Here is a 10,566-nt window from a genome sequence, read left to right as displayed (position 1 = left end):
TTCTGCCAGTCCTATCAGCCGGCAAACAGTAAGTCAGCCTGGGTCCACGTACAAGGTGAAGGGGTATTTCAATCTAAGCTGCATATACCTTCTGTGTTTTCTGATTAAAATGTGCAAGCAAACCTTGGGATAAACGTTACCTGACATGACTTCTAAAATAATTTATGCTCTTTGCAAACCTCGGATGTAGGGATTGATTTTGGTGCCTGTCACTATATTTCAGATGATCAAAAGTGGTTCAGAGCTTTAAAATGAATTTAATGACCAAAGCTGATCCTGTAAAAAAAAAAAAAATCAGTAAAGTCAGAAAACAAAACTCCTTGTGTAAAGCCACAGGATAGTACTATTTTTTTTCTTATAACAATAACACATATTAATCAAAAAAATATTTTAAATGTAGATGTAAAGAGGAGAAAAAAACTCACTCATAACTAAATAAGCCAGAAAACCCCATTGCTAGCATCTGGGGATATTTTCTTCCAGGCATATTTATGTCTCTCTGCTGTCTTATATAAGTTTACATTTTACTTAGGTTAATAATTTTGTTTCCTGATTTTATCACTTGAGATAATGAAGATGATAATAATCAAGATGATAACATTTGAGCAGAATTGATCAGGAACTTTCTAAGCACTATGCATATATTAGATATATGCATATAACAATCCTATTAGATAAGTTCCATTATTTTCCACATTCATAGATGATAAATGATTTGACCAAGGTCACACAACCAAAAGTTCTAAAGCTGTGACTCAAACCAGAGAAATCCGATTCCCAACCCTGATGCCCTTAATCACTATGCTTTTACATAAGCTTTCAAAGCAATCATTTATAAATAGGTATTTATATATATTGCATATTGCATTCTATGCCCTCCTGAAGGTGTATAAGGTGAAAACCCTGTAGTATAACATTGCATAAATGACCTATTATCTTTAAAGCCATTTCTCTATTTCTGGATATTAAATGGTATCATTATTTTGTTCCTTGATCCACACCCCATGGTTGAGTTGAAAATGCATGAAATATCTCATCAGATATACCTAGGTTTGAATCTCTGCTCTGCAACTTATTACCAGTGTTTTCTTGGACAATTTGCTATCCTCTCTACATCTAAGGCAAAGTAGAGGTGTTAGGAAATTAAGGAGATGCCACATGTGTAATGGTTTCATATAGATGCTAGCACATCAGAAGGGGCCAATATATAATAATTGTTTTATTGGTAATAAACATTTCTAATAACTATCATGTTTTGAGCAATAGTTATGTGACTATGAATGATTGGATTCAGTTCTCACAACAACCCAATAAACAAGTATTATTTATCCTCTTTGATCAGTGAGAACAATAACGCTTAGAGAGATGCAGTGACTTTCCCAGGTGAGGCCTGATTGGACACCAGAGGTCTTATTTCAGAGGCCACACTCCTTGCTCCTACAGCTCTTTGCTGTACTGGGACACTGTCATGAAGAGCCTTAAAAACTGCAAAGGAGTTTGAGGATAAAGCAAGGCCCTGGAGGGCTGAAGTAAGGCAGGGATGAGATGGTTTTCCCAAGCTCAGTCATCTGTAGCATGTGACAAAGAAAAGTTCATAGAAAAGAGCAAGACTAGACAAAGGAAAACTGGACAAGAGGCTGTTACTGGAATCCAGGCAAGAGATAATGAAACGAGTAAGAAAGATAACAGTGGTAATGGAAAGAAGTGGATGGTCTCAAGCACTATGTCAGAAGGAGAACTTGCAGAATTTGGTGTCTGTGAGAGACAGGAAAGAAGGGAGAATAACATGTCCAGACTTTTGTTGATATAACTTGATAAGTAAAACCAGTAGCTTAATCTATCAAAAGAGAAGAGAAGAATGGCCAGAGGAAGATGGGTGGTTTAGCATTGGCTAGGTTGGCATGAGTTTCCTACTAGATGCCCAAATGGAACAGACCAGGTAGCGGGATGGAGATATCTGATGCTCAAAAGCAGAAACTGAATTAGATCTGCGTGTTTTCAGCATGTTGGCAGGGTTGAGGATGTAGAAGTTTACAGGAGTACCTTGGAAGAGTGTGAAGGGAAGGGCACTGAAATGCAACATGAGGAAGACCATCCTTTAGGAGACGGTTAGAGGCTGTGCTGAGTATTAGGATGGGCTAGGCTACTCCACAGTAACAAACAAAGCCTCTGTCTGAGGGGCTTAGCATAACAGAAGCCTATTTCTTTCATGTGCAAAGTATAATTAGGGCTGGCAGGGTCTCTACATCGAGTGACTCAGGAAACCAGGACCCCTCCATCTGGGGACCCAAACCTCTCAATGATGGGCCTCAAGGAGCCCTGGGAGAGTGGAAGGACATATACATAAGCTCTTTACTACCTTTTTTGGAAGAGACACATACTAGCCACAACTAACTACAGGCCACCCCCTTCGCTACAGTGGAGGCTGGGAGGATTTGAGCTCAGAAAGAAATGGCACGATGGCTGAGCACATAGCATTAACCGGCTCTAGGTGGATTTCCAAAATCAGTGGTGAATTTTAAGGCTCCATTTGGTCACCATTTACCATAATTAAGTGTGCTTGTCACAGCTCGGGTTGGCAGTGCTTTGAGGCGTGACGGGTGCCGTGCAGCCCTGGCCCATGGGGAGAGGAGAGGAGCTGGACATACAGGACCAGATTTAGAGGCTGAACAAGGGCATCCAGCAGAGTCCCAAGGGACATGAGGAGTTTGGTCTGAGGAACCCATCTACCTGAGGGGGCCCAGCAATCTAAGCTGAAGTCCAACTCAAAACTGGAAGGACAATAGCACACGATTGTATCTAAGCAATTCTGGTATTGCAGGACTCCAGAGCTTCTGGGTGTCTCTGGGGAATTAGACAGCTGGGCATGGGAACAAAGCCAAATTCCCATTTATCCTGGGAGCATATTTTCACTTCCACAATTGCCTATGGGTAATGCCAAACATGTCAGATATATGGTCCTGTGACGCAAAGCAAGCTCTGGACATGGTCCACAGGTGGGCCGTGGGGTGATGTATGCCCTGCTCTGAGCAGGACTGGGTCTGTTCAGAGCAAGGCAGAACCTAAGACTAAAGGAGAAAAACTAGCTGGCATGTCCTGGGGGAGATTTCCAGTCTCATCCTCCAGGTAAGTGGTTGATCCGGCATTTTAGTCTCTGTGCTCTTTGGTCTCTGGTCCCGATGACCTTGTCTTACTGGTCCAGCCATTGACTCCTCATCTTCTCTGCATGTTGGTTCCCTTATTCCTAAGAAGGGAGGGAACAGCAGTGTAGATGATCCACAAAGTACCTTTTCCTTCTGAAACTACTAATCTGTAATTAATTGAGATATTGTAAAGCGCAGCACACGGTAATGTATGCTGTTATGCAAGCTGTTATTTTTATTAATCATAGACAGCTCTTCCCCACACTCTGAGTTAATGGGCACCGACTGCAGATTCAGAAATTCATTTGGAGGTGCATTCAGAAGGGGGTTGCCATATCAAAACCACATAAAACTCCTCATGAAGTTTAATTGCTATGCACTTCCCGGGAGAGGCGGAGCTGTTATCAAGTAAGAGCAATTCTCTAATGCATGCCGAGTTTGAAAATAAAACATCACACTGCTCAGAGCTGTGCTGATGCTATCAGGAAAGCTCGGTTGCTTGAAGCATTTTGGAGGTAAAGCCTTCATCCTTGCCCCGTCAGAGGAGCACCCCATCTGAGCTCAGCAGGTTTGGCGTTTCTCCCACACACGGAAAAGTGTGGGTACGGCAGTTTGTCTGGTATTGGAAAGACGGCGCCAGGGACCCCTTTGCCCTTTCGAAGAGAGGTTTGCGTGGGGAGCACAATTTATGATCTCTTTTCCCAACATCTTCCCCATGATTTCCCTCCACCCAATGTCAGGCCATTCTCGTTTTCAGGAAGACGGTGTAGCACTGGATCACATGCTCTTGCATTTGGGGTTGGCCATTCATGTGTCAACAAACTGTCTTGGGAGAAGCCGAGGCCAGGTTCCAGGGGAGGCAGACACATAATAGGGAAGTTCCTGGAAGAGAGAGAGAGGGATGAAAGGAAACAAGAACAACCGGGGACCCGAGGGAATGCATGCTGGGGCCGGTGCACAGCACTTCACAGCTGGCAGCGTGCTCCCTCCCGTCACCTCTGGCCAGCATCACGCTCACCGAATGGGGCCAACAGGACTGGGCTGGGAAAGGAGGATTCAAGCGAGGCGACTTGGTGTAGGATGCACATGTAATAAGCAGAGGATCTGAGACTGAAATCCAGGCTCTTAGTTGCTTATGCAGCAAATTCTCCCCTCCGCTTGTCGACAGCATTACCGCCTCCCCCCCCGCTGCTCCCCAGCCCCTCCCTCTCATCTGCTGCAGTTGCTTCCTCAGCTCCTGTCTTGCTGATACCGTAACTGTGCTCATCATTCCCCTGCTTCCCCTTTTTCCTGTTGTTCTTCTTACTGACATGACTGTTTCTGTTTGTTAGGAACTCGAACGGGTAAAACAGTCTCGTTTTATCATCCGAACAACTTTACAAAAATCTTCTCTGAAGTTTGGAAGGACGATCCACCTGGCTTGTATCACACAGCTGATCAGTGGCCAGATGGGGGTTTGATTTGAATCTCAAGACCGTTCTCTCACCTATATGTCATATGCTTCCATGAAGCCAAAGGGAGGGGGCTCTGGTGTGGGACTTTATAAAGCAAAGACCCCTTCCCGGGTACTATTTGTTTGGAAATGGAAGACTTGGACTAGATGAGGAAGAGAGACCAAGTGAGGTCTTGGGGTAAGAGGACACAGACCATGATACACGGAGCACACAGCTCGTGCAGCATGAGGTGCAGGGCAGGAGCTGAGAGGGATTTCACACGCGGGAGGCGAGGAGCTCTGGGGACCCAGTGGAAAAGGGAGGCGGAGAGTCGCAGCATCGCAGAAACTGGTGAGCCCCCAAAGGGTGCTCAGTGGACAGTGAGCTAGAGGGTGGGAGGGAGGGGAAAGGCAGTGTCCCCGTGCCTCTGCTCTCACACTCAGAGGAGAGCAGGCCTGTTTAGAGACGTGGCTCTTTTCATCAACTCTAAATGTGATTTCTCAGAAAAGCTACAAAGATTTTGAGTTGTTGAGACAGGTGACACAAAATCCTATCACAAAAAAGGCAGTGCATGCCAGCAGACATCAAAGCGACTTCTTCTCACTCCTACTTACCCTCATCCTGGGGCTCCCTGTGGGAGGAGAAGGGGGAAGGAGGGCCGGCATCGTGGAGTGCACATTGGAAGCAAGCATCCAGGGCAGGGCACCTCCCCTCTCCTCCGACCCCTCCCTCCTGGGCACCCAGCCAGGCCCAGACCCAGGACATCTCTGGGGCTCAGGAGCATTATCTGTGCAGGAGGGACAGCAGTGCCTTTGGGGACTGAGGGCAAGGACTTGGACGTGGACCCAGGAGGACAGGGGGTCACATCTCTCCACGGTTTTTAGCACTTTCCTACCCACATTTCTCTGCTCATCAGGACAGCATTGGGCCTGTGGTGAGGGATTCTATATCCCCGGTGAAGATGTCATCCTCATATCATCTCTGAGGCCCAAAAGGTGAAGTGGGTTTCCCAAGATCCTACTCAAGAGAGCAGGGCCAGGACTGGGACTCAAGTCTTCACTTGCGTTATATGCTGCTGTTTCTTTTTACAATGTTCCTTCATTATACGGCGCAATCCCAACCCCATCTTACCCCAGGGTTTTATCTTATGGAACACCCTATATGTAAATGACGATTTTGAGCATACTTGCCAGATTGATCTTTACTTACAAACTATCCCTCCAGGTGCGACGTTGTGCAAATTCTAAGGAAAAAATTTGAATTTGCTCATTATATTTAGAATTTTGAATGAACATCTCACATTGAAACTTGGTTGGAAACAAATACGTCTCTTGCTGATAATGCAAAACAAAGCCTGGGTTTAAAAATAGATGGAGCACTAAGATGACAATTATATTGACAAGAATACCATAAACAAGCCCAGCTTCCAGTCAGATTCTTCTCCTACTGTGTGCCTGCCTTTAACATGTTGGTGCTGTGTACTGTCCCCTTCCTTAATTAAAATTGTGTACCTAACAAGGGCCACATTGTAAAAAGAATTAGTTCCTGAACTTGGTTTTACATGCAGCCATTGAAGCAGCCATATTTCAAGTTGCATTCCTTGCCAGCTTTGCTGTATTTTGTATTTCTATTTGCAAGGTTTTTTTTTTTTTACTTTAAATGTGATTTGAGAACTAATACTTAACACTAGCCCACCTCTTGAAATATTATTTTCATCAGCATAAATTCATCACATGAGTAAATTTTTGCATGGCACCTGTTCCAGGGGCTCCACTGTTCCTACCCTGACTGCTCTTGGATTTTTTGAATGTCACCCAGATCGGCCATGATTCCTCTTTGCTGCTGAACTCATTGAGCTTCCCACGTTGGCTTCAAGGCCTTTCTTGACGAGTCTCCAACCTGTACGTTCCCAAAGCATGTCACACGCACTCTGTTAAATGTTTCCTCATTTATTCCACCAGTACGTACCAAGCAGCTACTATATTCTAGACACTGTTCTGTCTGCTCTTACCATGTGCAAAGTGCTGAGAGAGACATATTCTTTTTTTATTTTCAAGATGTTCCAGTGTCCTGGGTGAATAAAGACACAGGCAAGGAAATTACGTCACTAGACAGACATACAACAGTGATTATATAGAGGTACTCAGTGCTAGGTTGGTATAAGAAAAGCACGGTTCCTTTGAATCAGACTTCCAGGATGGGACTTGAAGGAGCAGCCTTCCAAAAACAGAGGCAGGGCGAGTATCACTGCAAAGAGGGCACAGTAGGAGCCCCAGAGCATATGGACTTGTTCTGAGAGTGACCGGTGGTCTAGTACATGTGGGACACCAGGGATGGTTGGGGAGATAAACTGATGAATCGGAAGTGCAGAGAATTGCATAGTGGGGCAGCATATGGAGGTCATAAATGCCATGTCAGGCATCCAGAATATGATTCTATTGGTGTAGGGGAGTGGCTGAACATTCCAGAGTGTCCTACACACCAATTCATTTAGAAATCTCATTATTTTCCCAAACATGACTTACCTTGCCCACTCCAAGCTTCACTCACTCATGCACATCTTCTCTGCCTGGGACAATATTTTGTATTTCTGCTCTTGAATTTCCATCCATTCCTGTCTCTTCTGACTCTAGCTTGGAGTTTGCCTCAAGTGCTTTTGGCTCCATGTGTGTGTGTGTGTGTGTGTGTGTGTGTGTGTGTGTGTGTACACATACCTGTACAGTGTTTTATATCCTGTGTCTGCCTGCAGTTTTTTAGAGGTTCTTCAAACTTTCTAGCCCGCTAGTGGCATTCTTGCTTATTTTGGTTTTTGTGGATTTGTTCTGTTTTCTTGTCTGGTTTGAAATATATTCTCTGGCATTTTGTGAGATGTGTCATGAGCAATAGAATAGTCACCAGTTCAGCCCACTTTCTTGAACCCATCACACAAGTTCTTCAAATAGAACAACTATTCTCTTTCCTCCCTCACACTGCACTCTTAAAAAAGAGAACAAAAATCTTCTTTTCATGCACAAGTAACAAAATACTAATGTTTTTTGCCCTCTGTGTCATGGGATAACATTTCACAAAATCGCACTTTAAAGAATTCAACTATCTGTCGACCTCTCTTGTCCATCCCCCTTCCCTGGAAATTGCACAATAATAAACAACAGAGTACTATTTTTCCTTTATACCACATTCATTGTTGAACCCCTAGTGTAAGGCGGTTTTGGAGACAGGGAAAATCTCTTACTTAACTTTGGACTCCGCAGCGGTTGGATACTCATATTCTTAGCATTTCTCCTGCATAGGATTTAACGATGCTCGTGATATTGCTTTTGGGATAGTCTAGCACCACCACATGCACAGCCCTGTTACCATGGCACTACTCCCAACTAATGGACCTCTGGGAGGGCAGCCCATTTATAATGAAGTCAGCCACATTCAAATAAAAACAAAAACACTCTCTGAATCAAGTGGCACTGTGTTGCAGTGGGAAGTTTTCAAGGCAAGATGCTATTTTAGTTGCTTGTTTTAATAATTTTTTAAAATATATTAACTAACAATGATCATATATTTATTACTTACTACAGGGCTCACACTAGGATAAATGCTTTGCAGGGTTATTATAGTTAGTATTCACAAAATATTTGTGAGTTAGATACTACTATTATTTCCATTTTATTGACAAAGAGACAGATGTGAAGAGCTTAAATGGCTGTTCAAGGTCACCCAGCAAGTAATGGGTAGAATAGAATTTTGACCTCAGGTTCTCCAGCATGAGAGCTTGAGCTCCTAACCACTGCCCACTCACTGCTGCCCAGGGTGAAGAGCCAGAATTACTTACACTGCAGGTTTTAGGGACTCATTCCAGACCTGTTGTAGCTGAGGTGCAAGTACCCACATTTTTTATTTTTGATGACCAGATATTTCTAACACATTCCAAAGATTTGGTGTCATCACCTTACTCTTCAGAGCCCAGAGTGAGGGCACCTGTGGATCTGCACATGCCCTGAAGGCAAAGAGCAGGTGATCCCTTGAGTACATGTCCTACAGCAGGAGTGAGAGGGACTGAAATTTCCAGGCAGGAGCTTCTCTGACAAGAGTAAGGACTTCCCTGCTTCCTTTCCCAAGAATCTGGTGACACCTCAATTCTAGAGTGGCAGAGGTTTGATGGCAGCAACCTCCTGGATTGTTCTCTCTTTAAGTCAGACATGTAGTGTCTGAAAGCAACTTTCCTAGATAAGAGCCAATGCTGAAGAACTGGCCCAAAGCCCTTCCAGGCCTCGTGTCTTCATGCCTCTCCCACCTCTCCCACTTGGCACATACTCAGGCACTTTCACAGGGAAGTCCTTGGGGACTGTGCCCATTTCTGATAGAGGGATGCAGAGGCTGAAGGGCTTCTGGTCATTGTCTGGCTCATTGTAAGGTTCTCAGTGGCTGCCTGAGACATAGGACATAGTGGCAGCTGAAGGTCATTGTCCCCATAAATAGACAGTGAACCAGAAGGCACATGTACCCAGGTTTTCTCTATCACTGAACTCCTTTGGGAAAGTTGTTCATCCCGTCAATCAGTTCTTTAGATTTTTACCTCCTTATGGTGGGTCTTATTCTGATTTCCACCTTGCAGGATTCATCAGTCTCTTAAGTGCACTTAGAAATGTCTTATTTTTCCCCTCACCACTCAAAGCCACAAGAGTTGCATCCAGATCCGCTGTCTTAAGAAAAATCCATTCTGTACAGAAAATATTTAAAGAATACTATGTCAGACTCTGAATAAGACACTGATCTTATTATAGTGGAAATCATGTTCTAGCTGGGATTAGGCAACAAGTTTAAAACTAATAGCTGCAGAAAACAGGCAAAGTCCCATGAGAAAGCAGACGGGGTGTTAATTTTATTGAGGGAGACTTCCTAGTGACTTATACACTTTAATGCTTTCAACTACATGGGACATCATTTTAGTTGGAATTTAATATTATATTTTTTATCATATCACCACTTCCCCTATTGCACATGTTTTCCAAAAAACCTAGGATGCTTCCTTTTGGGTATGAGTTAACAAAATGAAGACACTATAGCCAGACTGTGAGCTACCTGAAAGCAATAAATATGCTTTGTTTCTTGTTGTATGGCCTGTTGAAGTTGGGGTTTCCTAAATATTGGACAAGTGAGTGAATGAAGCAGTGAGGATGTCCTGCTTTCTGTAATTATAAATTACCCTTAATATTTGTAACATATTTCTCCAGTTTTAGCATCTCATCACAAACTTTGGCTTTTTTGATTCTTATGAATACTTCATGAATAAGAAACTGAGATACTATCCATTGTTATTCAAGTTCAGTAGGCATGGAGGTTGATATTTCCTAAGGCTTTAACTAGCCTCAGCATATACACCTGGAGGTGGGAGGGCTGGAACTTGATCCTTGATCCCAAACAGATTCTCCTGTATCTACTCCTCTGTCATCTTGGCTTCTGCACTATTTGGTACTATTCTAAACTTTGAGAAGATAGCAAAGATTTAAGGTAACTTATTCTTCCATAATTTATCAAAGTAGAACTTTATTCTTCATCTATGATTGTTCTCCAATTTGTCTTAATAACTGTACTGCCGGCCATCCAGTCACCCGAGCTAGCTAAAGATCAAAGCGTTATCCCAATGCTTTCATTTCTCTCACTTCTCAAATCCAGTCCATCACCAAGTCCCGTCAGTCCTATTCCTAAAATTTCTCTCAATTTCATCCACTTCTCTTCATGTGTTTTGTTCCACGGCTAATCCAAGAATACCACCATCAACTTTTGGCCTGGTGACCAGTAGACTCTGATGTCCTCTCTTACACCTTTAGTCTATTCTCCAAATCATAGCAAGAATGAGTTTGCAATATAATCAGTCCTTGATAATCACCATTGGTGCCTTTCATTGAACTTGGAGTAAATTCAGACTCTGTACATGACCTACCCAGAAATCTCCTGTGTGATGTGACCACTGGGTATGTCTTCAAACTCACCTC

The sequence above is a fragment of the Manis javanica genome, chromosome 8 (genome assembly GCF_040802235.1).
Source record: "Manis javanica isolate MJ-LG chromosome 8, MJ_LKY, whole genome shotgun sequence".
Lineage (NCBI taxonomy): Eukaryota > Metazoa > Chordata > Mammalia > Pholidota > Manidae > Manis > Manis javanica.
Note: the sequence above shows the minus strand (reverse complement) of the source record.